Raw genomic sequence first — 27282 nt, 5'->3', positions numbered from 1 at the left:
ATTTTGGAAGGCAACGCACTGAAGTGGTATAGAATTAAGAAACCGTATATAACTTCATGGTGCGCATTCCGCGAAGAAGCCGGGAAATTCTTTTTGCCGAAGAGACATCTGAAAAATCTCGAGCAATGTTTCTATAACCGCCGACAGTCTAGCCGAGAGAAGGCAAAGGAGTACATACTAAAAATATTAACAATAGCTAGACAACATCCTAAACTGCGTACCTTGGATCATCTCGATCGGATATATGAAGGACTACGTCCCGAATATCGTCTATATGTGCGCCGAAAAGACTTCAGCAATCTAGATGAGTTAATTTCCCTAACCGATGACTTCGAATTGCTCAAGAAAGACGAATGTCGAGCAGAGCGGCCACACACATCGCATATGGTTTCCCACGAGTCCGAAGTATACAACCGTTCAACTCACTGCTGGCGTTGCAAAGGAAAGGGCCTTACCCGATTCCAATGCAGAAGCAGGTTCAAAGTATTCTGTTCGTATTGTGGCAGGGATGATGTTCTATCAAGAAACTGTCAATGCCGAAACGATACGAATGTTGACGCCGATCATCATGGTCGTTATTATATTTGGATTGAAATAAATGACCGAAAGATGTGGGCTTTAGTCGACACCGGATCATCACTTACTTTCATCGACAACGCCGTGGGCAGTCTCTTGGAGAGTCATGGTTTGGTACCAATCGCAAACACCCGAAGAGTACAGATGGCCGACCGGAAAATGGTTAGATGTGGCAAAGTGTATCCGGTGGACATCAGTTTCAACAATAAAAACACTCCGATTCAAGTGTCAGTGTTGCCCACTCTCGCTGAACCTGTGGTGTTGGGAATGGATTTCCTTATAAAAAGAGGTCTAAGCATTATGCTGGACGGAGAAGTTGTCCCTCAGGCCGCTGTTCGAGACAGGAACGGGCTACACTATATTTGTAGTCCAGCGAACCAACAGCATCATGACAACTTCAGAGCGCAGACGACTCCATTCCAACAAAACCTACAATCAACCTGTGTCGTATTTGAAAACCATTCGAATCGCCAATGTAAAGCGGCTATGGGGAATGGACCGAGCGCCACTCAAACGGCAAGCGGGAAGTTAACTACCATTCAGTCATCAACTAGCGGATGTTTAACTACCCATACCGCCAATGAAGCACCGACAGAATCTTACCAACGATCCCATTCGATTATAAGCGAGGAAACCGACGTAATAGAATCTGTTATCAACCCTGCGAATAAAAACGAACGTACGATCGTATCGAAAAGAACAGAAACGGTACCCAATAAAGAAGGCCCCGACCAGATAAAACGAAGTTGCGAATCCGAAAAAATCTGTAAAGAAGGAATGCTAAAGAAGAAACAACAACGAAAGACGAGATCTAAAAGGAAGAAGAGATTCGAAATCTGAAGATGGTTCGATATACGAAGTATCCCTTTTCGAAGCGAGGGGGGGATGTAACGTGACAAAATGATCACGTACATATTAGCAACAACATTACGGCCCACCACCTAACAACGCAATGCCATCCACACTGTTAAAACCCATACCTATACAACCAGTACACATTCACTATTATGGGGACGGTGCGTTACAATACATTTTGATTAATCACTAACATGAGAACAGCGGAGTAATTCTCAATTGCTTTGTGCGACCGTTCATTTAAGTATTTCAGTTTGTGGTGGGACTGTTAGGCTTGCTACAGGGAGCCAGCCATACCGGCTTGAGTACAGTTGTGTGTTCGTGGTCCGCCAACCGACACGGGAGTGTAGAGAGGTTGGGAAGTATTTTTGAGAGCTACCCCTTTGCGCGGTGGCTAATACATTCACTCCACCTCCGGGTGTTGTTCCACTCCACCTTCGGGTGTTGTTCCACCCACCTTCGGGTGTTGTTCCACTCCACCTTCGGGTGTTGTTCCACTCCACCTTCGGGTGTTGTTCCACTCCACCTTCGGGTGTTGTTCCACTCCAAATTCGGGTGTCGTTCCACTCCACCTTCGGGTGTTGTTCCACTCCACGTTCGGGTGTTGTTCCACTAGTCAGTACTCGTAGAATACCGTAGAGACTAACTTAGAACTAACATTAACGTACGACGACCCGAACAGCCGAGCCGAGTGCAGAATCACCGAGTGGCCGAACACTTACAATACGAATCCCCGAGTAGCCGAACACCGAATCCCCGAGTGGCCGAACACTTACAGCACCCAGTGGCTGAACACCTACAACACGAATCCCCGAGTAGCCGAACACCGAATCCCCGAGTGGCCGAACACCTACAACACGAATCCCCGAGTAGCCGAACACGAAATCCCCGAGTGGCCGAACACCTACAACACGAATCCCCGAGTAGCCGAAGACCGAATTCCCGAGTGGCCGAACACCTACAACACGAATCCCCGAGTAGCCGAAGACCGAATCACCGAACACATACGAACCCCGAGTAGCCGAACATCTACAACACGAATCACCGAGTGACCGAAGACATATGAACCCTGAGTAGCCGAACATCTACCTCACGAATCACCGAAGACATACGAACTCCACGAATCACAGAGTGGCCGAACCCTGAACAACGAATCACCAAGTGGCCGAACACCGAACACATACGAACCCCGAGTAGCCGAACATCTACAACACGAATCACCGAGTGACCGAAGACATATGAACCCCGAGTAGCCGAACATCTACAACACGAATCACCGAGTTTCCGATTATCTACAACCGAACAGCTAATCACCGAGTTCCCGCTCATCATCAAATCATTTACTGAATCCAAGTAGCCGATTCTCCAGCCAATTATCCTTCTTATCGTATTTAAACATCAGTAGATTATAAATTAGTTTTACATCAATAAATATCCGATTTAACCCCCCAGGAAAGGGAGATTACTCATCTTATTATTCCGTAAGGTTTAGTGGGCCCTTATGGCGGCCCTGGACATGACTAAGTCTACCCCAGCCTACGACAAAACCACGTTACACTACGTCACACAGGCAAGTTTTGGGTTTTTGACAATCAATACCTGTACTCAACTGTCTTGTCATGTGTAAACGCAGGGTAAGCAGCGAAGCTCCCACTGAAGAACAGACGTTGCAAACGATCAAACGAGTGCTGCAGATCAACAGAAATTTGTAAAGGACGCTTAAAAAGGCGGGAAAGTTGTTGGTAGAATTACCATGTAATTTCTCAAATTAGTATAATTACCTATTAGACAAAGGTAGGAGAATAGAACAAACGAATGTGTTTGGTTGTCGATGGACGATCTGTACAACAAATAAACCAAAGAAGCGAGAATTTGGATAGTGCGTTGTTATTGCAAATTTGGCAGTGCAAATTTTCAGAGGATTTTTAAGTGAAAGAGTGAATAACAACGCCAAATATTTTTTTTTGGTTCGAGAGTGTTGTTATTGTAAATTTGCCAATGCAAATTTACAAGAGAAGGTCTTCGTTAGAAAAGAACCTTGGAGAATAGCAACAACAATAACTGATCTTGGAATGATCAGCACTCAGGCAGATTGGTGTAATGAAAGTTATGACAGTGCGTGTAGATATTTAACAACAAAGAATTCGAGAGCGAATGGAAGTTGACGATGTTGTTATTGCAAATATTACAAACTATATTTGCAAGTTCTCAGTTAGAATGGAAAGAGCCACAATTCGAATTTTACAAAGTAACAACACCGAATACTTTCTTTGTGTGATCAACGCGACGTAGGGTGATCAGTACGAAAAGAAAATAGCAAGTTTAGCAACAATTAAGGTGTTGTGTAGTGGGAAAAGCAAGTATTAATACAAGAAGTGTTCATATGAGCGACCAATATGAACTTTTAGCTACAATTGGGGATTACAATGAGAATAGGCGATTGGAAGTAATGAGAGTTCGTTGTTATGACGAGACCAAATGGTCTGGAGCAAATCAAACAAAAACAACAACAACAAATGATTTGTACAATCAACGCGACGTCGGATGATCAGTACAACAACGATTTCGACAAGATTTCTGTGGACTGTATGATGGGGGAATGAATGCAACGAATTTAATGCACTCGCGTATGGCGATCAGAGACCTGCGCCGAGCAAAGTTTGTCGGCGGCGGCTTATGTTGAAAAATGTCAGCGGCGGCTATCAGCCGGCTGTGAGCCGATGTTTTTAACATTTTTTCATATTGCATTACATCGTTTTTAATAATAAAAAAATATATATTTGCATACATACATACATACATTTTTATTAAAAAAATTTTATTTGTAATTTAAGGATTAGGAATTAAGTCTTATGCCAGACTATTTCAAACAATTTGGAATCGATTCTTCCAGTTGGACTGGAGCTTTACTCTCGTACGGATCAGCCGATGTGGCACACACTTTGGGTATTTTCTGTGCTGTCGAAAAAAACGTGCAATTGGTTATTTACTTCCGATGCTGAAGAAAAATTTCGAGTGTTGTCAAAAAAATTCTTTCTTCCAAGGTCCTTTGAAAAGAATGCCAATGATATTCAAGCCCATAGCCCAGACTGATAACAAAAAGAAGAAAAATAAGGCAAAACCCATTAATGAAGCACCTACTGGGGAAAAGGGCCACTCGAACCACCTTCTATGCCTATGGACTCTGATAAGGATGAAACAATGCAGTCATTGTAGGACGGTTAAGGAGGAAAGAAAAAAACAAACACAACAGCAAAAGCAACACCAACTTTACTCGAAGCAGCTAAAGGCTGTTTAATAGAAGAAAAACTATAATAGAAGAAAAACAATTCACAACTTCTGCTGGACTGATGCCTTCGGCACATAATACCCGAGAACAAACTTGACATCACTTACACATTATTTATGTAGTTGTTGTTTTCGACGCGGAACGCGACTCACAGCCGACCGTACGTGCCGAGGCCTTAAGTGCTTTTGAGGCCAAGTTTAAGGAACTACTAATGAGAGGACGTTCCGTTTCTTCAATGAACAACTATACACCATTAACAGTAAGGTGGCAGGTTCCTCAGAAATTGTACTCCATGGATTTGGTTAGTTGTCGAGATTTGGTTAGTTGTCGAGAATTTCCTGTGATTTGAAGGATTACCTGCTGGAGGCGAATCGTGTACTGAAAATGGATGGCATGATGTTTGTGGTCGAGATTCAATCACGTTTCTGCAATGTCAAAGATGTAAGACAACTAGACTCTTTTGGTTTCCAGTTGATAAGGAAAGATGTTGGTCAAAAAGTTTTTAAAAGGCTCGCAACGTTTGCAAAGTACAGAAAACGATAAATTTATATGCTGTGCATTTTGGATTACATTAATGCTTAGACCTTTAGTTTAGAATGTGTATGTATATCGGCCCCATCCCTCGGTTATCTCCAACACAAAATTGTTGGTGCAGTTTGGACACACTTTTTGGATCGTAATGAAATTTTTGCTGCATTTTTCGTAGGCAAGTAAATACTTCTTGAGATAATACCCAAAGGCTCAAAAAAATCTGTGACGGCCCCAATTAAAGTGACTGATGAGCACGATTACGAATATGATATCCGCTTTGCTCGAAATTTGCACATCGAAAAGTTTTTGCAAACGTACAACAATTCAAAGGGGTGACGTAGGGGATGAATGATACCAAGCAACGGTCTTGACCGGCTTTAACATGGCAAAGCCCAGGATTTATCTTGGTCCCTCTTTCATCTCAAGTGGACACTGACCTACCCGTGGTGTCACCTGGGGAACTGCCTTTAACACCCGTTAAAGGTAGTGAGCTAACATGTGCCGCGCGTTCACCCATAAGAACGTTAAAAACTTGGGTTTGGGCGTCGGGTTAGTAACCCTCCCCTAGAAAAAACAGCCTACTATGAAAAAACGAAAGAAAAGAAAAACAAACCCCTCTAAAGTTGACGAACCCCGCAAACGTTTTAAGGACCATGATCTGCGAATCTGCACCTGGAATGTTCGCACTCTTTATAGAGAAGGTGCAGTCTTCGCATTGGCAGACGTACTTGAAAAGTACAAGGCCGATATTACTGCCATACAGGAAATACGATGGATTGGGAAAGGCGTCACAACAACACCTAAAGGTGACGCACTGTATTATAGCTGCCATGACGTAAAGCATGAATTTGGTTGCGGATTCGTAGTTAGTCGGAGACTAAAACATCTGGTATCCAGCTTCACCCCAGTGAATGAAAGACTTGCTGCAATTCGAATAAAAGCTAATTTGTTCAACATCAGCTTTATTTGTGCTCATGCTCATGAAGAAAAGGACGAACAGACCAAAGATATATTTTACGAGCGCTTAGAAGAAACATATGACCGTTGCCCTGTCCATGACATTAAAATCATTCTAGGCGATTTTAATGCCAAAATTGGAAAGGAGAATATCTTTGGCCCAACAGTCGGGAAATTCAGTCTCCACAGTGAAACATCTGACAATGGTATGAGGCTGATAGACTTTGCAGCTGCAAAAAACATGGTAGTTAGCTGTACCAGATTTAATCATCTCGATATTCATAAGGGCACCTGGCTGTCTCCAGATCAAAGAACAAGTAATCAAATTGATCATGTTGTAATAGATGGAAGACATTCATCCAGCGTGTTGGATGTACGATCGTTCCGAGGCGCAAACATTGATTCGGACAACTACCTTGTTGCAGCAAAGGTACGTACCCGTCTAAACGTTGCAAATAAAGCACGAACAGACTCAACGCGGAAGTTGGACATCGATAGGCTGCAAACACAACAGATAGCCACAGCATATTCCACTCAACTAGCCCAATTGCTTAACGCGAGCACTCCTTGTCCCGATAACATAACAACACAATGGCAACATATTGCCCACTCCATGCAAACAGCCGCAAAATCCATACTCGGATTCCAGAGACCTCCACAAAAGAATTCATGGTATGACCAGGAGTGTCGTGTTACTACCGAAGAGAAAAATGCGGCATATAGAGCTACTTTACAATCAGTAGCAACGCGTAGCGCACGAGAGAGATATCGGGAGAAAAGGAGAGAAGAGAAACGGGTTTTCCGCAAGAAAAAGAGAGAAATGGAAAAGCGGGAGTGTGAAAAAATCGAGATGTACAGGAGACAGAATGAAGTCCGAAAATTCTACCAAAGAGTGAAACATCAAACAGATGGTTTTGGTACAGGCACATCCTCCTGTAGAGACCAGCAAGGTAATCTGGTAACAGATACAGATAGCGTGCTCAGGATATGGAAGGAACATTTCTCCAATCTGCTGGTATCCAATAGTAGCGAAGACGATGATACCACAGATCTAATCCCAGAAGATGGTATAGAATGTATACCGCCCGGCCAAGATGAGGTAAAAACAGCAATCAACCGGCTGAAGAATAAAAAGCAGCAGGAGCCGATGGCTTACCAGCCGTGCTGTTTAAAACCGGAGGCGACGCGCTGATAAGGTGTATGTATCAGCTAGTTAGCACCATCTGGCAGGAAGAACGCGTACCCGACGATTGGAACCTGAGCATCCTATGTCCCGTCCACAAGAAAGGAGATAAGACTGTATGCTCAAACTATAGGGGCATAAGTCTTCTCCCTATTGCCTATAAGATAGTGTCAGGGATATTGTGCGAACGACTAAAGCCAATGGTCAACGAAATAATTGGACCATACCAATGTGGCTTTAGACCTGGCAAGTCCACCATGGACCAGATATTTACCCTGCGGCAAATCCTAGAGAAGACCCAAGAGATGCAGATCGACATATTTCACCTTTTTGTCGATTATAAAGCAGCATTCGACAGTCCCCTCCGATCAAAGGTATTCCACGCAATGTCTGAATTTGGTATCCCCGCAAAGCTCATCCGGCTTTGTAAGATGACTTTAACTGATACTAGGTCCTCAGTTAAAATTGGAAAGAACCTCTCCGAAGAATTTTGTGCCAAAAGAGGTTTCAGACAAGGAGACAGCCTTACGTGTGACCTACTCAAGATTTTGCTGGAAAAGGTAATACGAGATGCAAATGTCAAAAGAAATGACACAATTTACACCAATAGCCACATGTTACTTGCCTATGCTGATGACATAGACATCATGGGACGATCAGTAAAGGAAGTAACTGATACCTTTAGGAAGGTCGAAGCAGAATCTGCGAAAGTGGGTCTGGCGGTAAACGGCGAAAAGACCAAATTGATGGTGTCGACGCTCAAAGCGTCCATAGAGCTCGGACCAACTGTAGAAGTTGGTACCTACAATTTTGAGGTAGTTAAAGACTTCGTCTACCTCGGCACTGCCATAAACACAACAAACAACATCAGTTGTGAAATAAGAAGAAGAATTGTATTGGCCAACAGATGCTACTTTGGTCTAAGTAAGCAATTTAAAAACAAAGCCACATCTCGTCAAACAAAAATAACACTATACAAAACGCTGATACTACCCGTGCTAATGTATGGCTCCGAAGCATGGGTACTTGCGCAAGCAGATAAGGCAGTGCTTGGTGTGTTTGAGAGGAAAATTCTTCGAAAGATCTACGGGCCGATTTGCGTTGACGGTGAATATCGACGTCGTATGAACCACGAGCTATATAAGCTATACAAAGACATGAATATAGTTAAACGTATCGAGATGCAACGATTGCGTTGGCTAGACCATATCATGAGAATGAGCGATGATGAACCCGCTAAAAGGCGTATGAATACATGCCACATGGCGGTGCACGCAGAATCGGCAGGCCTAAGCTTCGATGGAGCAAACAAGTGGATGAAGAAATGGAAAGGCGCGGTATTCCAAAAAGTCAAGCGAAGAACAGAGAGGAATGGAGATCTTTTCTTAGTTCGGTCTATGGAACAAATGTTCTGTAATGGGCCAACTAAGTAAGTAAGTACAACAATTCAAAGAGGATGCTTACATCGATTTGAGTTTTTTTCCAAAGCTATTCCTTGTGATCCTGGTATTATTCTTAAATGTAGAAACATATAACGCATACACATTTTTTTTGTAATTGGACAGTTAAGGCGAATACGATTTTTAAAAATAAGATAAGATCGTTGAACTCCTTTCCTTTAGGCACACCTGGCGGAACAATTCGGTATTTTTAGGTCCTGATTCCAACGGTGTCACGGAAATGTATACTTTCCGAGACATAGGCCTCGAAAGTTCCACAAAAACCCTAACACGAAAAATAGGGGTGTTTTTTGGTCTTCGTGAGAGGAAGACAACAGCTTGCGAGAAAGACAACTCGTTGCCGAGATCTGGGCGAACAGAAGTCCTTGGGTATTTTTGTGTAGTCCTTGAGTATATTCCACTCTTCGGTGATGGTTTTTAAAGCTAAATTTATTGGAACGCTTGGGAACAATGATATTACGTCAAATGATATTAATATTTCGTCGTCATTAATATTCATATTGTTAATTTTAGTTTTGAAATCCACTGCATCTTTAATATTGTATACTGATTCCTTTGTCAAGTGCTTTAAAATATCTACTATATATCTGGACAGTCCGTAGGAGGGTGCGTTTATTGATGAGCATATCGGTCGTAGTGGTATTCCATCTTTATGATTTTTGGAAGACCGTAAATTCGTGGAGCGGTTGATGTACTAGTTGTCAATTTATTTTTCTCCATAATATTTATTATGTTTATGCCATGTTCATACCAGCATTTGAATAACGTCGTTCGTTCTCATAATTACGTACACGAATTAACCCGTTCATACGACATGGTACATCATTCATAGCAACATAATTCACATTTTCATAGTTTTTGTTTACTGAATTTAAAGAAAGTTTCAGCCAAAAGACAAGTAAAGTTAATTGATATGAACTGAAAAAATATTTGTCCTTCTTTCAGATATCTTTTTAATATTAAATAATATAAGTTTCATTCATGTTTTCTATTTTTCCTCACAATTTTGGTGTTTTCAGTATATTTTAAAATTTTTCTATTTTAAAAATTAACGAGAGAGAGAGACCTGCCAAAACAACTTTTTGGTATACAGACTTTCCGGCAGGCATTTGATTTTTGTTTCTAAATTTGTACGCGAATTTGAAACGATGGACAAGAAATGTAAATGCAATGAAAGAGAAGACAAAAGGTGCTATGATTTGAATGTATACTAGTCGTTAAACCGTTTACTTTTCATTCATATTTTGCAGTTTTTCTAAAAATGTTTGGGTTTTTCATAAATTTTTAAACTTTGTATTTTTCCTGTCATAATTAATTTATTTCGATAAATTCTCTCATTTGTTAGAGATGGGACATATTTTATCGTCGTTCTGAGGGTAATTTAAATTGAACAATGTACACAAATCGTTGTTCGTTCTCAATATTTTGTATGGGAAATGAAGTCATTTCATCGTAATTTGGGGTCGAACAACGAATAGAGAGCGAAACACCGTCAGTCTGAACAAGGCATTAGATTGTATAATTTTTCTACCAATTTGTTGTTTTTGTTTTGTAGTGCAGTAGTCGGTTCCCTTTTCAATCTTCGATACGTACACATATTCCGCAAAATATCTTTCATTTTCATTTCATAGTCCTTTTTGTACATAGCGACAGTCTTTCCCCTTTTATCAGCATTTAATATTAATATGTCTTTATTTTCCTTTAAGAACTGTTTTGTTTGGTCCACTGTGTCAGTTATTACTTTATCTCGTATGCTCAATTTTCTCTGTTTTAAGTGGTTGTCAATAAGTGATACTAATTTAATTCTTGCATTTTCCTGTTCTTCTTTGTTGCTGAGAGCGAAGAGTGCATTCAGACGTTAGAGAACAAAGAAGAACAGGAAAATGCAAGAATTAAATTTGTATCACTTATTGACGACCTCTTAAAACAGAGAAAATTGAGCATACGAGATAAAGTAATAACTGACACAGTGGACCAAACAAAACAGTTCTTAAAGGAAAATAAAGACATATTAATATTAAATGCTGATAAAGGGGAAAAGACTGTCGCTATGTACAAAAAGGACTATGAAATGAAAATGAAAGATATTTTGCGCGATATGTGTACGTATCGAAGATTGAAAAGGGAACCGACTACTGCACTACAAAACAAAAACAACAAATTGGTAGAAAAATTTTACCATCTAAACATAATAAATATTATGGAGAAAAATAAATTGACAACTAGTACATCAACCGCTCCAAGAATTTACGGTCTTCCAAAAATTCATAAAGATGGAATACCACTACGACCGATATGCTCATCAATAAACGCACCCTCCTACGGACTGTCCAGATATATCGTAGATATTTTAAAGCACTTGACAAAGGACTCAATATGCAATGTTAAAGATGCAGTGGATTTCAAAACTAAAGTTAACAATATGAATATCAATGACGACGAAATATTAATATCATTTGACGTAATATCATTGTTCCCAAGCGTTCCAATAAATTTAGCTTTAAAAACCATCACCGAAAAGTGGAATATACTCAAGGACTACACAAAAATACCCAAGGACTTATTTATGGAAATACTGGCTTTTTGCATAAAAGATTCCAGATATTTCATATATGAAGACAAAGTGTACGAGCAGCGAAAAGGACTTCCAATGGGATCGCCAGCGTCACCGATAATTGCTGACGTAGTAATGGAAGAATTATTGGACACTTCTATGAAAAAGCTGACGACGAAGCCGAGACTATTAACTAAGTACGTTGATGACATATTTTGTATAATCAAAAAAACTGAAATCGAAAGTACCCTTAACATGTTAAATTCATTCGACAATAACATTCAGTTTACGCACGAAATAGAAAAGGATAATAAATTACCATATTTAGACGCAATGATATTAAGACAAGGCAACGAAATTAAGTTAGATTGGTACCAAAAGCCGACAGCTTCCGGACGATTAATAAACTTCTATTCAAAGCACCCCAGAAGAGTAAAAGTGAATACAGCTGTAAATTTCATCAACAGGATCTTCAATATAAGCGACGAGCAATTCCACTCGAATAATGAAGTAAAAATAAGAAAAATTTTAACGAAAAATGATTTCACACAAAAAACAATTAATGATCTACTAAAACATGCTAAGAAAGATCGAAAAATGGAAATAAGAGACAAAAATGAAAAGATATATAAGGCGGTAACATATATCCCTGGATTTTCGGAGAGATTTTGCAATTCGGACATTTATAATAACGAAAAATATCAATTAGCTTTAAGAACTTATAATAATGTTAATAATATGTTTAGCAAAACAAAATCCAAGACAAAGCAAGAAGACAAGTGCAATGTAGTTTATAAGATAGCTTGTAACGGTGACGAAACCAACGTATGCCAAAAGGTATATGTTGGCACGACGAAAACAAAACTTAAAACTAGACTTTCCGCGCATAAATCGGATCAAAAATCAGACAAACCACTTGAGCAAAAAACAGCATTAGCAGCGCATTGCACACTGACAGGACACAAGCCTAATTTCAAAAAAGTCGACATATTAGCTCAAGAAAATAATTATAGGAGACGATTTACATTAGAGATGCTACATATTATAAACATACCTAACGACATTTACAGGAATCTAGTTCATAAGCACAGACGAAAGAAAACTTAAAGTCCATTTAGACTACGCTAGATTTAGCAATTATCTGGTTTTATTTGACATATGTTGTATGAAAATGACAACTTAAATCCACTGGATTTGCTAAATCCAGCATGGTCTAAATCAGGCATTAGTTTAGCTTTGACGTTAAATTCGAGTAGACGCTTTTCTTCCAAACTAAATGTAATGTTTTGTGTTATTCTATTTCGCTTATCATTTTGTAATAAAATTGTTCTTTGAAATAGATCCCTGAAGATGATTGTCGATGACAATCGAAATATTGGATAAATAAAATCAAAATAAAACACTGAGTTTTTAATGACCTTCAGCCGAAACATCTACATCAATATTAAAAATGTGTAAAAACTTCTAAGTCCCAATTTACATTAGGCGAGTTTACTTGCGGCAATTGTCAAGCAAAACAAAAATTGAATGACATTTAGTAACAACAACAAAATATATTTTTTTTATTTGTTTTTGAAATTACCAAAAATAACAATTAATTATCCAAATATTTCAAAAAAGAGAAATATGTATATATAGTTGTGCATCATCTGGAGATATCTTTAACATGCGTGCGACCCTTCAAATTCATTTGTCTTGCTGCAAATCTGTTCTGATATTGAATAATCCTTTACGACGTCTACCATGCCTGTGTATGTGGATGCATGTTTCGAAGATACAATCACTTAAACCCGTATTTTGTTTGTAGGTTGGAATTGCAGAACATTTTGGAAAAATGAAAAAACAACAGATCCAATTTAGTGGCTTAAACCCGTTGAAACCACAAGGTCTTGCAGTGTACGTTATGGCTTGGAAACCGGGTTATGAAATATAGTCAGAAGATGGTTGGTACGAGTATAAATTCATGCGAGACACCGTGGTGCAGTGGTAAACGCGGCCGCCATGCACTCAGATGGTCTGCAGAACATCAAAATTTTCGGCGGTGGCAAATCTCTTCAGTAGAGTTCGCATGCATTTCCTGAGTGGTGATTGATTATCCCTTCGGGGATGTTGTGAGAACATACATATCATCACCTGAAATGCCCAAAGACGTAACCCTCACCGTAACCCTTTGAGGGTTACGCCTTTGGACATTTCAGGTGACGATATGTATGTGTATATCGTCACCATAAATGCCGGAAGACGTAACCCACAAAACCAAAACTTTAGAGGAGAAGCAAAAAACATTATAAAATTAAAAACTGTTTTATGGAATATTAATCTTATGAAGGCGAGTGTATGGGATATTATCGATCACATACGAAGGGGAATTAGTAGTGAAACCAAAACCGCTGAAGTGCTTAGTTTTGAGATCCTCCATTACAACAAAATCTGCAATGTTATCCCATTTTCCGAAATGTCATTTCTTGAATAGCATCGTTGTTTTTGAACGTAGAAGCTTGAAATTTTGCCAGATCATGTATTTTAGCTTTTTGTATCAGATTACGTCAAAAAACAAATTTCGATTTTCATGTCGGTTACGTCTTCGGGCATTTATGGTGACGATATGTATGATGCAAATTCAAAAATATATGTAGATTAAACGGAAAAATAAAATATTTTATTAAAACCAAATGAAGTTTAATTTACATATATTAAGACAAAAAAAAAATCTTACTAAAAACTTCGCATCCATCTAATTATTCTTTCTAGCTTCTATGAGATTCTAATGAATAAAATACCCTTTTTGGTGCTTGGGTTTCTATTCCTAATCCGTTCTCTCTGACCATTTGAGCCTTATTCAAGAAATCTTCTTCAATAGCACAGAATTTAAGGCATTAAGGAAGGCCACACTTTTCTCAATGTTGTCGATGGTAAAGTTCTCATCCAAAGGATTTGATTCAGGTATCAGGTTGACAACTATTCGGGCCATAGAGAATTTGATGTAAATCGACACTTGAAACCACATTGTTCAACACTTTGACCTTGGGTTATGGACTCCTTGGTGATATTATCAACAGCAGGAAACGTTATCGTGGTCACCATCATGACTCAAGCATAAAGGCAGATAACATTTAAACATGCTCACTGGTTTGAGACAATTCAATTTGAAGTAATTGTCCGTAATTGTACATCAATGCCCCTGGTTATGCTTTAGATTCAGCATACATTTGTTTATAGTCCACCGACTCCGTGGCAATCTTCTGTTGTTATCTTGCAAGGATTCCTTTTCATTATTTGCCGAGTCCTTACCGCTCAATTCAATCATATGATCATTGAGTTTTTGTACCAATTCACGAAACTTGGTTAAGGTCCATAGCGCTACCAACCGTGGGAGCTGCGGTGAATACATATATTCTTCGCATTATGACGATCAAAAAGACAGAAAATATTGAACAAAGCATTTTTCGTGTCAATATATTTTGTAAATTCAAATGAAAATGTCATTTGTGTACATGTGTACATTCATTCAATGTCAAATCCCCTTTGACAATGAACGTACTTCAAATTTGAAATTTAAAAAAAATTTTAAACAGCTGTGAGCATGAAACTACCTTTCTTGTTATACCATGGTACAACCCATAAAACACTAAAAAATTGAATTTTTTGAAAATTTGTTGCTACATAACTAATTACCTCCAGACCCTAAACTAATTTATATAATTTAAATCACACCCCCTGCTATTAATTAAAAATATATCTTGTCCATTTTCATTACGAATTTATTTAACATTTAAACAAATATGAAGTTAATTTTTTTGCAACCATTTTTTAAAATCTGATGCAACAAAAACTCTTGTATTTGATAGTGAATAACTGAGTGAATATTTACAACAATAAAAATTAAAAAACAAAATCTTTGTCTGCAAAGTGTCTGTAATCGATACAATGGAAAATATTTCGCAATTTTATAGTTCGATTTTTTTACTTTCGCGCCGCTAGATCAGTGGTTTCGTCCAGTGTGCGACGGTAGAAATTAAAATTAATCAAAAACCACGATTGGTTATAAAGCGGCAAATTACTTGTGTTTGTTATTACACCGAATGTGCAGAACAACAACAACGAAAGACGAAAACGTCTGAGACACAAAAATTTGTTCTTCCACTTTATTTGTTTAATTTTAATAATAATTAATTTTAATTTTATTAATTAATCTACTTTAAATTTATGACTACCGTCCTGTCACGGTCGCCAAAATGTTTGCACAGAAAAGGTTTTATGTTTGTGCCCGAATTGAATTAAAACGCACAGTTTAATTTTCGATTTAAAATTCAAAGTTTTATTTACAATTCAAGTTGTTCGGTAAGACCGGCATATTATTTGTCAACTCAACAACTTCTTATTTTTCTAATCCCTTCTTGGGCTACACAACAAAAGGGAACAATGTCAAATTGAAACGATCACAACACAGAGAACGATCAATAAACGAAATTCGCACAAAGCATACAATTAATAAAACAATGTAAAGGGCCACAGTTACTGATTTGTATGTACGAATATGCATACAAACAGAACTGAAATACAAACTGCATAACCAACATTGTTGTTGTTATTGCCCATGAACACAAAACGGACGATGAAACTAATAACAGACAAATGCCTAAACTATGTAGGCATTGTTGTTGTTGTTCCTCGTTGCGACGGACACGAAACAAAAGGGAATAAGTACAAGTCATACACACATCAGGGTGGGACGAACTAACAAAACATTAAGGTGGGGCGAATAAAATATTCAATTAAACAATTTTAAATAAAATAACAAAATGAAAGGCCCAAACGATACAAAAGCATATAAAGACAATAGCTGTGTTCCAGAACCTGCAAAATAGTACTATTTAGTACTAATTTTACAATTTTTTGATAAAATGCGTTCCTGTACTTAAAAAACTGGCAAAATTTTTTGTTCTCTTAAAACAAAATTGGCTCCAAATGGCTTTCTCTTCTACTATTTTCTACTACACAAATTTGGCTGTGTAAAAAGTAGGAAATTTGTCAACTGGAATATTTGACAGTTTTTGAGAGAACCGAAAATAAAAAACATTCAAACAAATTAGAAAATAATTTTTAGTCGACGTTAAAATAAGATATTTCGCAAATAATTCATAAATCGTTTAATAAAAATTCGTGGTAATGAACTAAAAGATTTCAGGAAAGCCCGTAATTAAACAATTTCAATCTTACAGTTCAACTTCGGCAACTGGGACCAACGTTTTTATGTGAAAAACCATCCGCAATTATCTTCCAGTACACCGGCATCGCACATTGTCACAGGGATCTTGCAAATGGAATCACATCTTTTGTACATTAACATGGTTTATATTGCTCAAGCCCTTCAACGTTTTTAGATTCATGCATATGGTGGGTGGAACAAATGATTGGCATAAAAAAGCCCAATGCTTCCCATATGCCAAATGTTATCTTTCCCACTAACACCTCAAAATGGAAAGGATATGTCCATCCCAGTCAGCCTGTACGTCCGTTCGAAGGGGCATAGTTCGACGAAAGTTAAATTAGTTATTAAACAGCCAAAGAACCTAGAAGAACCACACAGGTGTTAGATTCAATCCAAATTGCCAGTTTCAAGCACTGCACTTCGTGGCCCCCATGGATCGTATGTTTCGCCGATGTTAACACGCGATAGTGTAGCGGATGCTATTGGTATTAATAGTGATGAAGTAAATTAATGCAACTTTAATATGCTAAATAAATAAACACAATTCCAAAACGTCATTTTGGTGGTCCAGTAACTAATGAGATTAGAATAAACTTGTAAGGGATTTATTAACATGATTTTTATTTTTGCTTTTATATTATGAGTACAAAATTTATGTTTAAGTATTAAACTTTCTTTGAGATTTTTGTTTAAGCCTCCATAATTTATATGGTGAAGGGCGGGCAATTGATTGATTGGTTGATTTATAGGAACTGATTGCAGGCGCGGATACAATTATTGATACAGACCAGTATATTTTGATATAATTTGATACAACTGTGCCTGGAACTCACATCCGCCTTCATGTCCACTCCCGGTCTAAATGACCAAGAAAAAGACTTCCATCATATGTTGTTTCTCTCACTTCTTTTGGTACGTAACATTTGATTTATAAAAGATAAATTTAAAATCACAATTCGTTATTACAGACAAACCTACATACATATATTTTTATATGATGTTTGTCATTTTTTATTCTTGACATATTTATTATTAACCTTACATTTTCCGTTCCTGTACTTTTTGAAAAATTATGTGTTCTGAGAGCAAAATTTGTCGTTCGCTCTTTTACTATTTTTGCCATTAAAAAGTTCTGGAACGAAGCTAATAATAACATATAAAACACATATGTATTCTCCTCCAACACTCACAATAATGCATTACTGTAAATTGCTTGTTTACATTTTGTATGTGATTTTATTCACATTTACGCATTTTGACAACTAGTATGAAGATCAGCTGTTTTTGGCGTTACACCTTCTTATTCCACCATGCTACTGACATACTAGTTCCAATTAGGGATACGTATTACCAAGCAAAAATCGATCTTTCGATCTTTTGATTCTTACTTAGAACTCAAGAATCGATCTTTCGATCTTTTGATTCTTACTTAGAACTCAAAAATCGATTTTTCGATTCTTACGTAGGAAAGTTAAAACAGAATTGATCTTTCGATTCCCACTGCAAGAATCGAAGAATCATAATAGAAAATCGATCTTTCGATTCTCTATGAAGTCAAGACTCGATTCCGATTTTTAGATTCTTCAAATCAAAGAACCGAGGAATCGATTACTCGAAAATCGACTTGCGTATCCCTAGTTCCAATGTCAGTACTGACTTTCGAATGACACGTTCATAAAAAATGTCTATAGGAAATTACATTAGTTGTCTACAGTTTGTCAGTAGTACCCTTGACAATGTCAGTAGTAAGTCAGTATAGATTCACTATTGACATTTCCTACAGGGTATTTTCTCAATACATACACATTTACAATCGAAGATGGGGTTTCTTCATGAGTTGTAATGCCTTCCATTTCGGAAGTTTGATATGATAGATTGACAATGGATTAAAACGCTAAGAACTAGACAACATTGTCTGTTTGTTGGAGAGGGCCCAGGTTCAAATCTCAGCCAGGGCATCCGGGCTCTGCTGTGAAGTTTTTTATTTATTGTTGTCTTATTATGACGAAGGTCATTAATTATAAAAGTTTTTAATTAATTGAATTTTAATCGAGCTAACATGACCTAAGGAATTTGTATTGAAAAACTGAATTCTGTTTGTTGGAGAGGACCCAGGTTCAAACCTCAGCCGGATTCACTTTTTCAATACAGCGTATGTGCAGCGGCCTTTAGGACTTTGAGTATCCAATCACAATTTCCGTCTAGTTATAGCATATATAACATACAGAACTGTAAACACAAGACAAGGTATATTAAAAAATATATATACCCTGTAGGAAATGTCAATAGTGAATCTATACTGACTTACTACTGACATTGTCAACGGTACTACTGAAATTGCGTATTACAGTCTTTTTTATCTTTATAAAGGGCTAAGCCCAAGATTCCACATAAGCACAAAATTAGTAAATAAAGCCAATTTTTTCAAGGCTGGCTAACCAATAATAAAAAATGGTTTTCATTGTCAGAAATATCATCGCGTTTTTATTTTCTTGACCATAGGAATTGGTGTGATTTATCTGCTTAAAATATTTCTTCTTCTGCTGCACTTAACGTTTTAACAAGCGATTCGCTGAATATTGATATAACATCTAGGAGCTTAAAAGAATAAGCATGTATAAATATGCATAAATAAACAAAATGTCCCTAAATTTGCTTAGTTATTACAGTTGTATAAACATTGGAAAAATCTCGCAATCGATTTTTGCCGAAAACCCCTTCAACATTCTAACTCATTATTATGCCGTGTCCAAATATCAGATGTATGTTGCGTTCATCATTTCCAGCGAGACGGGACAATGTATTTGTCAGGCTGTCTAATTGTCGAAGTTTCACCACAAATATTGTCAGCCTCCTCAGAACTTGTGTTTTGATGTAGAATTGTCTATTTTTTCACTTGTCTTTATTTTCCTTTCCTAATTTCCTTTGCTCATACTTGTAGTTATTAAAATTATATATTTTATTGATTTTTCTCAAAAACACATTATTTTATGCCATACAATTAAGAAAAAATAAGAAGATGCTCCATTGCGCTATCAGCTTTCTATAGACACAGTGGTGACATGTCGACACATGTCCCATTGCTTCCTACAGGGTACTTACTGCCTGTGTTGAATATAACTAGTCGCATGGTACAAATACACAGGTAGCCGCATCGGCAATTGTTGGTAACATAAGGTGTCAAAATTTGACATCAATTCAATGCAGTTGAGACATTATATTACCATCAGCTGGCATGATAATGCTACCTGTATTATTGTACCATGACTAGTCGTTTACACTAGACAGTTTGTCTTCAAATACAACTCTGATTTACTAACACATACAGACATTTGTCGGCTGTTTTCCTGCTGTCCATCATTTTTTCACAGACAGTCGGGTTAACAAATTTTTGACATTTTTGTGAAAAAGAAGTGAGATGATAATTTAAATGTGCTGAAAACAAAAGAATGTGTACAAAAAGGAAATATGAGAATGAAAAATGAAAAGAAATCGATGATTTTCAATAATAATTTTACAACCATTTTTGCAGTTGTCTGGACGCCTACGTCACACAGGCAAGTTTTGGGTTTTTGACAATCAATACATGAACTCAACTGTCCTGTCATGTGTAAACGCAGGGTAAGCTTCGTTCCAGAACTAATAGTACGTTTATATATAACCGGATTTAACAAACCCACTGGGTTTCAAATGTCAATTCCTTTGTGTATACGTCAAATAAATCCTCATTGAGAAGGTTAACCCTGAAAAAAGGCTATAATATAAACATGGTCTAAGTCCCAATTTACATTAGGCGAGTTTACTTGCGGCAATTGTCAGCTTGTGGGTGAGAGAGGGTGTTGAGAGGCAAAGGGTTACCATATGCCTCACCTCTCTCTCCATCAAACTGACAATTGCCGCAAGTAAACTCGCCTAATGTAAATTGGGACTTAGTTCTGGAACGAAGCTTACCCTGCGTTTACACATGACAGGACAGTTGAGTTCATGTATTGATTGTCAAAAACCCAAAACTTGCCTGTGTGACGTAGGCGTCCAGACAACTGCAAAAATGGTTGTAAAATTATTATTGAAAATCATCGATTTCTTTTCATTTTTCATTCTCATATTTCCTTTTTGTACACATTCTTTTGTTTTCAGCACATTTAAATTATCATCTCACTTCTTTTTCACAAAAATGTCAAAAATTTGTTAACCCGACTGTCTGTGAAAAAATGATGGACAGCAGGAAAACAGCCGACAAATGTCTGTATGTGTTAGTAAATCAGAGTTGTATTTGAAGACAAACTGTCTAGTGTAAACGACTAGTCATGGTACAATAATACAGGTAGCATTATCATGCCAGCTGATGGTAATATAATGTCTCAACTGCATTGAATTGATGTCAAATTTTGACACCTTATGTTACCAACAATTGCCGATGCGGCTACCTGTGTATTTGTACCATGCGACTAGTTATATTCAACACAGGCAGTAAGTACCCTGTAGGAAGCAATGGGACATGTGTCGACATGTCACCACTGTGTCTATAGAAAGCTGATAGCGCAATGGAGCATCTTCTTATTTTTTCTTAATTGTATGGCATAAAATAATGTGTTTTTGAGAAAAATCAATAAAATATATAATTTTAATAACTACAAGTATGAGCAAAGGAAATTAGGAAAGGAAAATAAAGACAAGTGAAAAAATAGACAATTCTACATCAAAACACAAGTTCTGAGGAGGCTGACAATATTTGTGGTGAAACTTCGACAATTAGACAGCCTGACAAATACATTGTCCCGTCTCGCTGGAAATGATGAACGCAACATACATCTGATATTTGGACACGGCATAATAATGAGTTAGAATGTTGAAGGGGTTTTCGGCAAAAATCGATTGCGAGATTTTTCCAATGTTTATACAACTGTAATAACTAAGCAAATTTAGGGACATTTTGTTTATTTATGCATATTTATACATGCTTATTCTTTTAAGCTCCTAGATGTTATATCAATATTCAGCGAATCGCTTGTTAAAACGTTAAGTGCAGCAGAAGAAGAAATATTTTAAGCAGATAAATCACACCAATTCCTATGGTCAAGAAAATAAAAACGCGATGATATTTCTGACAATGAAAACCATTTTTTATTATTGGTTAGCCAGCCTTGAAAAAATTGGCTTTATTTACTAATTTTGTGCTTATGTGGAATCTTGGGCTTAGCCCTTTATAAAGATAAAAAAGACTGTAATACGCAATTTCAGTAGTACCGTTGACAATGTCAGTAGTAAGTCAGTATAGATTCACTATTGACATTTCCTACAGGGTATATATATTTTTTAATATACCTTGTCTTGTGTTTACAGTTCTGTATGTTATATATGCTATAACTAGACGGAAATTGTGATTGGATACTCAAAGTCCTAAAGGCCGCTGCACATACGCTGTATTGAAAAAGTGAATCCGGCTGAGGTTTGAACCTGGGTCCTCTCCAACAAACAGAATTCAGTTTTTCAATACAAATTCCTTAGGTCATGTTAGCTCGATTAAAATTCAATTAATTAAAAACTTTTATAATTAATGACCTTCGTCATAATAAGACAACAATAAATAAAAAACTTCACAGCAGAGCCCGGATGCCCTGGCTGAGATTTGAACCTGGGCCCTCTCCAACAAACAGACAATGTTGTCTAGTTCTTAGCGTTTTAATCCATTGTCAATCTATCATATCAAACTTCCGAAATGGAAGGCATTACAACTCATGAAGAAACCCCATCTTCGATTGTAAATGTGTATGTATTGAGAAAATACCCTGTAGGAAATGTCAATAGTGAATCTATACTGACTTACTACTGACATTGTCAAGGGTACTACTGACAAACTGTAGACAACTAATGTAATTTCCTATAGACATTTTTTATGAACGTGTCATTCGAAAGTCAGTACTGACATTGGAACTAGGGATACGCAAGTCGATTTTCGAGTAATCAATTCCTCGGTTCTTTGATTTGAAGAATCTAAAAATCGGAATCGAGTCTTGACTTCATAGAGAATCGAAAGATCGATTTTCTATTATGATTCTTCGATTCTTGCAGTGGGAATCGAAAGATCAATTCTGTTTTAACTTTCCTACGTAAGAATCGAAAAATCGATTTTTGAGTTCTAAGTAAGAATCAAAAGATCGAAAGATCGATTCTTGAGTTCTAAGTAAGAATCAAAAGATCGAAAGATCGATTTTTGCTTGGTAATACGTATCCCTAATTGGAACTAGTATGTCAGTAGCATGGTGGAATAAGAAGGTGTAACGCCAAAAACAGCTGATCTTCATACTAGTTGTCAAAATGCGTAAATGTGAATAAAATCACATACAAAATGTAAACAAGCAATTTACAGTAATGCATTATTGTGAGTGTTGGAGGAGAATACATATGTGTTTTATATGTTATTATTAGCTTCGTTCCAGAACTTTTTAATGGCAAAAATAGTAAAAGAGCGAACGACAAATTTTGCTCTCAGAACACATAATTTTTCAAAAAGTACAGGAACGGAAAATGTTGTAAGGTTAATAATAAATATGTCAAGAATAAAAAATGACAAACATCATATAAAAATATATGTATGTAGGTTTGTCTGTAATAACGAATTGTGATTTTAAATTTATCTTTTATAAATCAAATGTTACGTACCAAAAGAAGTGAGAGAAACAACATATGATGGAAGTCTTTTTCTTGGTCATTTAGACCGGGAGTGGACATGAAGGCGGATGTGAGTTCCAGGCACAGTTGTATCAAATTATATCAAAATATACTGGTCTGTATCAATAATTGTATCCGCGCCTGCAATCAGTTCCTATAAATCAACCAATCAATCAATTGCCCGCCCTTCACCATATAAATTATGGAGGCTTAAACAAAAATCTCAAAGAAAGTTTAATACTTAAACATAAATTTTGTACTCATAATATAAAAGCAAAAATAAAAATCATGTTAATAAATCCCTTACAAGTTTATTCTAATCTCATTAGTTACTGGACCACCAAAATGACGTTTTGGAATTGTGTTTATTTATTTAGCATATTAAAGTTGCATTAATTTACTTCATCACTATTAATACCAATAGCATCCGCTACACTATCGCGTGTTAACATCGGCGAAACATACGATCCATGGGGGCCACGAAGTGCAGTGCTTGAAACTGGCAATTTGGATTGAATCTAACACCTGTGTGGTTCTTCTAGGTTCTTTGGCTGTTTAATAACTAATTTAACTTTCGTCGAACTATGCCCCTTCGAACGGACGTACAGGCTGACTGGGATGGACATATCCTTTCCATTTTGAGGTGTTAGTGGGAAAGATAACATTTGGCATATGGGAAGCATTGGGCTTTTTTATGCCAATCATTTGTTCCACCCACCATATGCATGAATCTAAAAACGTTGAAGGGCTTGAGCAATATAAACCATGTTAATGTACAAAAGATGTGATTCCATTTGCAAGATCCCTGTGACAATGTGCGATGCCGGTGTACTGGAAGATAATTGCGGATGGTTTTTCACATAAAAACGTTGGTCCCAGTTGCCGAAGTTGAACTGTAAGATTGAAATTGTTTAATTACGGGCTTTCCTGAAATCTTTTAGTTCATTACCACGAATTTTTATTAAACGATTTATGAATTATTTGCGAAATATCTTATTTTAACGTCGACTAAAAATTATTTTCTAATTTGTTTGAATGTTTTTTATTTTCGGTTCTCTCAAAAACTGTCAAATATTCCAGTTGACAAATTTCCTACTTTTTACACAGCCAAATTTGTGTAGTAGAAAATAGTAGAAGAGAAAGCCATTTGGAGCCAATTTTGTTTTAAGAGAACAAAAAATTTTGCCAGTTTTTTAAGTACAGGAACGCATTTTATCAAAAAATTGTAAAATTAGTACTAAATAGTACTATTTTGCAGGTTCTGGAACACAGCTATTGTCTTTATATGCTTTTGTATCGTTTGGGCCTTTCATTTTGTTATTTTATTTAAAATTGTTTAATTGAATATTTTATTCGCCCCACCTTAATGTTTTGTTAGTTCGTCCCACCCTGATGTGTGTATGACTTGTACTTATTCCCTTTTGTTTCGTGTCCGTCGCAACGAGGAACAACAACAACAATGCCTACATAGTTTAGGCATTTGTCTGTTATTAGTTTCATCGTCCGTTTTGTGTTCATGGGCAATAACAACAACAATGTTGGTTATGCAGTTTGTATTTCAGTTCTGTTTGTATGCATATTCGTACATACAAATCAGTAACTGTGGCCCTTTACATTGTTTTATTAATTGTATGCTTTGTGCGAATTTCGTTTATTGATCGTTCTCTGTGTTGTGATCGTTTCAATTTGACATTGTTCCCTTTTGTTGTGTAGCCCAAGAAGGGATTAGAAAAATAAGAAGTTTTTGAGTTGACAAATAATATGCCGGTCTTACCGAACAACTTGAATTGTAAATAAAACTTTGAATTTTAAATCGAAAATTAAACTGTGCGTTTTAATTCAATTCGGGCACAAACATAAAACCTTTTCTGTGCAAACATTTTGGCGACCGTGACAGGACGGTAGTCATAAATTTAAAGTAGATTAATTAATAAAATTAAAATTAATTATTATTAAAATTAAACAAATAAAGTGGAAGAACAAATTTTTGTGTCTCAGACGTTTTCGTCTTTCGTTGTTGTTGTTCTGCACATTCGGTGTAATAACAAACACAAGTAATTTGCCGCTTTATAACCAATCGTGGTTTTTGATTAATTTTAATTTCTACCGTCGCACACTGGACGAAACCACTGATCTAGCGGCGCGAAAGTAAAAAAATCGAACTATAAAATTGCGAAATATTTTCCATTGTATCGATTACAGACACTTTGCAGACAAAGATTTTGTTTTTTAATTTTTATTGTTGTAAATATTCACTCAGTTATTCACTATCAAATACAAGAGTTTTTGTTCCATCAGATTTTAAAAAATGGTTGCAAAAAAATTAACTTCATATTTGTTTAAATGTTAAATAAATTCGTAATGAAAATGGACAAGATATATTTTTAATTAATAGCAGGGGGTGGGATTTAAATTATAAAAATTAGTTTAGGGTCTGGAGGTAATTAGTTATGTAGCAACAAATTTTCAAAAAATTCAATTTTTTAGTGTTTTATGGGTTGTACCATGGTATAACAAGAAAGGTAGATTCATGCTCACAGCTGTTTAAAATTTTTTTTAAATTTCAAATTTGAAGTACGTTCATTGTCAAACGGGATTTGACATTGAATGAATGTACACATGTACACAAATGACATTTTCATTTGAATTTACAAAATATATTGACACGAAAAATGCTTTGTTCAATATTTTCTGTCTTTTTGATCGTCATAATGCGAAGAATATATGTATTCACCGCTGCTCCCACGGTTGGTAGCGCTATGGACCTTAACCAAGTTTCGTGAATTGGTACAAAAACTCAATGATCATATGATTGAATTGAGCGGTAAGGACTCGGCAAATAATGAAAAGGAATCATTGCAAGATAACAACAGAAGATTGCCACGGAGTCGGTGGACTATAAACAAATGTATGCTGAATCTAAAGCATAACCAGGGGCATTGATGTACAATTACGGACAATTACTTCAAATTGAATTGTCTCAAACCAGTGAGCATGTTTAAATGTTATCTGCCTTTATGCTTTAGTCATGATGGTGACCACGATAACGTTTCCTGCTGTTGATAATATCACCAAGGAGTCCATAACCCAAGGTCAAAGTGTTGAACAATGTGGTTTCAAGTGTCGATTTACATCAAATTCTCTATGGCCCGAATAGTTGTCAACCTGATACCTGAATCAAATCCTTTGGATGAGAACTTTACCATCGACAACATTGAGAAAAGTGTGGCCTTCCTTAATGCCTTGAATTCTGTGCTATTGAAGAAGATTTCTTGAATAAGGCTCAAATGGTCAGAGAGAACGGATTAGGAATAGAAACCCAAGCACCAAAAAGGGTATTTTATTCATTAGAATCTCATAGAAGCTAGAAAGAATAATTAGATGGATGCGAAGTTTTTAGTAAGATTTTTTTTTTGTCTTAATATATGTAAATTAAACTTCATTTGGTTTTAATAAAATATTTTATTTTTCCGTTTAATCTACATATATTTTTGAATTTGCATCATACATATCGTCACCATAAATGCCCGAAGACGTAACCGACATGAAAATCGAAATTTGTTTTTTGACGTAATCTGATACAAAAAGCTAAAATACATGATCTGGCAAAATTTCAAGCTTCTACGTTCAAAAACAACGATGCTATTCAAGAAATGACATTTCGGAAAATGGGATAACATTGCAGATTTTGTTGTAATGGAGGATCTCAAAACTAAGCACTTCAGCGGTTTTGGTTTCACTACTAATTCCCCTTCGTATGTGATCGATAATATCCCATACACTCGCCTTCATAAGATTAATATTCCATAAAACAGTTTGAATAAAAATGAGTGGAGAGGGGGATTCCAAATCAATATGTAAGGAAAACGGCAACCAACAGGAATCCGACCTTTAAAGTGGACTGTATCTAATGTTACGAATTTTGTGCAATATTATTTCTCTCCCAAAGAGAAATAATATTGTGCAGATGATGATGATAGATGATGACCATGA

General features: G+C 36.7%; 1 protein-coding gene across 1 annotated transcript in view; it reads right to left on the bottom strand.

Annotated features, from left to right (window-relative positions):
- LOC141394387 (uncharacterized) overlaps positions 1 to 27282 on the bottom strand; it is a 102103-nt gene that overhangs the window by 64899 nt on the left and 9922 nt on the right. The gene's annotated exons all lie outside the window — the stretch shown is intronic.

The sequence above is a fragment of the Musca autumnalis genome, unplaced genomic scaffold, assembly GCF_047663935.1.
Source record: "Musca autumnalis isolate F117 unplaced genomic scaffold, ASM4766393v1 scaffold_2, whole genome shotgun sequence".
Lineage (NCBI taxonomy): Eukaryota > Metazoa > Arthropoda > Insecta > Diptera > Muscidae > Musca > Musca autumnalis.
This window is presented reverse-complemented; position numbering and strand designations above follow the sequence as displayed.